Here is a 5,123-nt window from a genome sequence, read left to right as displayed (position 1 = left end):
CTTGTCCTTGCACCCTCCAGCATCTACTGTTAAACAATTTAATGGGAGGAGAAAAACAATTGCAGTTTATCAGAGCTCTGTTTCAAAATAGATGCAAAAATATTGTCAGCGCTGATACACTGAGAAAAGTGTTTGAGGAGTTATGGCCAACAGAAATTGGCCCTTCCACTGGGAAGGGCTGTCACTAAGGGATGTGCTTGATTGTGGGGCACCCTGTAAAGAAGTGGCTGCCGTGGAGTGTTTGAAAGCAGTAGAGCTGTGTAAGAGTGGCGTTGTGCTGGAATCAAGAAGCCCTGCCTTGTGACTTTTTGGTGGTAATTAGCTTCACCCAATCAGCCTCTTAATTAATGCAGCTATTCTGGTCATGGGACAAGTTTAGATGTCTCTGTATTGACCTCCACTGCACAGCAAACAGAGAGGTGATCAGCCATGCTCATTATTGAAGGTCATGGGACAAGTTTAGATGTCTCTGCATTGACCTCCACTGCACAGCAAACAAACGGAGCGGTGATCAGCCATGCTCATTATTGATTTTATATGTATCAAAAGAGCTTTAAAAAGGTGATCGGTATTTAACAGATGCACAAACTGATGCACAACGTGATAAGGAACTTGCCCAAATTTTCCAGGGGAGCAGCATCAAAGTCAGAGCTAGAATGAAGGTCCCTACGTCCTGGCTCAGCTTTGTAGGAACGACTTTGTACTCCAAAATCAGAATGCCTGAGCACAACAGGTTCTTCCTAGGTCACATTCTGGTGTAGGATGCCAGAGAGTCCCCTGGGTTCTGTGTCAAGGCTGTCACAATATGTTTCAGTTCGGCATGGTAATAACGAGTGGAGTTTTTTGCTGTTATTGCTATTTGCCCTACTGCACTTACATTTTCTGCATGTGTTTGTTTTAGGTTGTTTTATGGCCTTAGCAAAATCTTTTATCACATATTTAATTTTAAGCATGTGCTCTGGATGCCCAGAAACCTTAAAAGCATTTAAAACTCTTGTTCAAAGTTAAGTGGGTACTTAACTGAACAGAGATAGACTCACATGTTCAGTAAGCGTGTGACTGTTTTGCCAAAGTAAGACGTACAAAAGTGAGAATGAATCTTCAGATATTGGTTCAATGAGCATGATTCCAGTGACTGCAGAGGAAGATACCAGGAATATACCCCTCGCCTCCTAGGTGTGGATCACCTGCATTGGTCCATGCAGCTCTGCCTGAGACTCTGGCACTCTGGGGATTGAGATTTGACATCTGACCCACTGAGTTTGCCTCATGTGGTCCTGAAGTGGGGAACGTTGCCCTGTCACTGATGGCACAGGGAGTCCTAAATCTTTTAAATCCTCTTAAACTTTTAAAGAAAGCTTGTTAGAAGGTGATCCCCATACACTCTAGCCTTACCACTCTCATACGACATGATGTAGCAGGGTCCACATTTTGGCAAAGACATTGGAAGTCTATTTATGGACTAAATCTGCCTCTGTGGGAAAGGGAAGAGCAGAGTAACCCCAAACAGGCATAGCATCCTGAATTTCAAATCAAGAAAGGACTAATTGATTCCATTTGCTATGGCTTTGGTTCAGGGCCCTGTGGCCAACTGCAGCTCTGGCTCTGCAGAACCCTTTTTCTAAACTAAAGGTCTCATTTTAGGCTGCATTCAATAAGTGGTTGAAATATGTCTCTATTTAATGATGGTGAAAATTGAAGGTGTCCAGTAAAGCAGTTGTAATTGTGTTTAGTGCTGAGACAATGAACCTAGTTAAGATTCAATTTGCTCTTCCCCTTTGTTTCCCCCTTCCAGTAATAAATGGTTAATTGTCAGTTTCAAAGGCTCAGTGAAATTCGTCAGCTTGCAGAAATCACAGTGATCACCAGAAAGAAGTGTGACCCCATTGTTTTTCCAGATGAAAATATTTATTGTTTTACAGAAAATGCTAAGCAATCTCTTGGCTTGAACTATCAAACCACAACCTTTCCCCTTCTCGATGGCAGAGCTGGAGCTGACAGAATTGTGCCCATCTGCTGAGCTCTGTGAACACGAGATTTCCGCAGTGCAGCCTCATCGTCAGTGTTGGTGTCTGTGTGATCCCTTCTCCTCTGCCACCAGGAGGTACCTGGCAGGGCAAAGGCTCAGCACTAGACTTCTCCCATTGCCGTGAGGGAGTGGAGCCCCTCAGCAAGGTCCCACATTTGAGCCCTCATTTGGGCTGACTTGTGGCAGAATTTGCTCTCTAAATATTCCCATTCAAAAGCCCCCAAAACCTACAAACCCAAAGTCACTCAACCCCAGCCTGATCCGTACTTGCTTGTCTTAGAGAAAGGACCAATGGCCCCATGGGTCACCAGGCTGAGATGTTCCCTTTGCTCCGAGTGCCGATCCCCGCATTAGAGAAGCAGGGTATTTTAGGAAGTCATTGCAAGACCACCGTTCATTTGTTATCACCTGTGCTTAAAGTGTTCAGTGGATTGCGAGGGAAACTCAGCCTTGAAATTTTCACAGCTTGGGTCAGAAGCTGTCAGGTAAGCTACCTGCATATATAGTTCTTGACTAGAGTCTATATTTCAGTCCCAATTAATGTGAGCATCACAGTTAGGATTTCTTTGGTTTTTTTTATTTATTAGGGATGCTGAAACAGACTGGATTGGTACAACCAAGGCATGGGAAATCAGTGTTGTACTCTTGTTGCCACTATGTAATTCATCAAGATTTCCTGCAAACAGCAGTAACTGCTGATTCTCTGAGCCAAAGACATTGTAAGCACAAAACTAACAGCACCTTGCTATGTAAATGACGAGTGCATTATAAATAGATAGTAGACCCATCTATTCTGTTTTACTATATGCCACTCCAAAACTCCAGGTGCTTTAAAAATATGGATGAAAAGTATAATGATTTTCCAAAAAAATAGAAGTATGAAGAAACGTAGTAGAGCATAGAAAGACCACAGCACAATTTCCATTTTGTAGCCGGCTCTTCTTTTCAGGCTCCACGCTTCCTCAAGGAAATAATCTGCTGACTGGGATTATTATCCAAGATAGCGTCCTCAAATTTAACAAACTTCTCACTGCAGGACAAAGAAAGGGAAGGACGTGTCCCAGTAACTGGGAAATCTGCGGCAGGGTCAGGGTAGACACTAATCTGCTGAGCCTGGCACTTTACTGCACAAAAACTATATGTGCAAAAGGCATTTGCATCTTTTCTCCGTTCCTGCCAAGTCATGCTCATAAAACAATTAAAATTGCACCTTCTCCCTTGCAGCTGAAAAAGAAACAAACCCAGAGCAACCCCCTTCCCTTTACGAATATTCCCCCCACTTCCAGGAATGCTGACAAGCACTGTTCAGGTCTAACAACTGTGGAAAGATTCATAATTAGGACGCAGTGTCATTGAGCCTTGTGCTCAGTTTTTAACAAGACAGATCACAACTTAACAAGCGTAGTTCTTGTGAGTTGCTGGTAACAGTGAACACTGGGGTTACTCACTTTCTCAGTCTTTTTCTCATTGCTTTCCTCCCTTGATGTGTCCTTCTATTCATTCCCTGTTCAGCAGAATATTTGAAATTGGCATAACAGAATTTATGTAATTGGCCCATATGTATGAAGCAAGGGACGTTTCTCTTACAGAATAAATCTGATTTGTAATCCTTTTTCATAATTAAACCCCCTCAAGAGCCCAAAAGTTCACGCCAAATATGTTTTCTCATGAACTTTTAGTGCCTCCTTGCACTACAGAGTCTCCATTCTGGCTTGTCACCTGTCTGTAAAGTAGAATGCTTCCACAAGCCTTTATTCATTACCAAAATGATAGCTGAAAAGCAAAACAAGAGGTGTCATTACAATCTTGATAGCAGAGTGCAGGAGCTGTCTGCAATCTGGTGGCTCCTGCAATTACATCTTGATTGAACGCACTGATGAAGCTGCATCCCCTTTCTTGAATGCCATGTTGTGAGCACTTACTGATGACTACACAGCTACTCATCAACATGCTGTGACCCAGACCTGACTAAGGAATATAGTTTGCACAGGTGAGAAAGGGAAAGCCTAAATGGGGGAGTCTTTGCTTGGATTTAGCTCATAGTCTTTTTGGAAAGTGTCTTGCATTGGACTTCCAGCCAATCAATAGGGAGTGAGGATAGTTATTCAACATTTTTCCTTAACCAAATATTACTATGGTAAGTGCCTAGAAGCCTTTATCAAGACTAGGTCCAAAGCAAAAGTATTTTCTGTATTCCAAAGTAAGAACGAGCCTTGGTTCTAAAGAGCTATCAACCTAAAAACACCAGGCAGGGAAATATACTGTGAAAGTCCTCTTCATTATGCAGGAAAATTGAGGCTCAGGAACCCAAATGTCACAGACAAGATGCTGGGGCATAGCTAACAGGAGAATCCTTTTCTTCTGGTTTTAGATGGGCTCTAAGTGGTGTGTGAATTTGGCTGGGAGGACAGATTTATGCATGTTGACATGCACCGGTGCTAGATCCTGGCTCCATTTGCTATCTGTGGCCTGTAGGTGCCTTATTTAACCTTGTTTCAGGTGTGTTACAATTTCCTTTCTCCCATGGCTGTAGAGGATGCTGAGTCCTCACAGCACTAAACAGGCTGAGCTACTTACTGCTTTCTTGAGATACCACAGCAGGGTCCTGTTGGATACCATACGAGATAGTGTAAAAATAATTCATGGCTACCAGAATTCCTTTGTCTTTCAGGCCTGAGCCAGAGCCTGTTGGAGACCATAGGTAATTTTTTATTAATTTTGATGCACTTTGGATTAGGCAGTAAACTGTTGCCATGTCTGTGCTCCTTTCTCTGCTGTCAGTGTTACTCTGTCAAACAGGTGGAAACATCATGTTTTTAAAAATCAATAGTTCTTAGAGAAGTAAAGTAATGAATGAAACCTAAGTTATCAGTCTGGAGAGATGGAGGAAGGATTTAGAGATGTGAAGACACTGACTGACAAATCAGTCCTTCCCTCTGGGCTGCTGTCGATGAAGTCCAGATGGTACCTGAGCATCTCAGATGCTGGAGCCAAAGACCCTCAGTTCAGACAGACGGTTCATCATGGTGCAGAGTGGGGACAGCTGCACAGAGGAGGGTGTCTATTACCATGTTGCTACAGCCGCTTCCTGCTG

Source organism: Charadrius vociferus, unplaced genomic scaffold (assembly GCF_000708025.1).
Source record: "Charadrius vociferus isolate BGI_N301 unplaced genomic scaffold, ASM70802v2 scaffold385, whole genome shotgun sequence".
Taxonomy (NCBI): domain Eukaryota; kingdom Metazoa; phylum Chordata; class Aves; order Charadriiformes; family Charadriidae; genus Charadrius; species Charadrius vociferus.
This window is presented reverse-complemented; position numbering follows the sequence as displayed.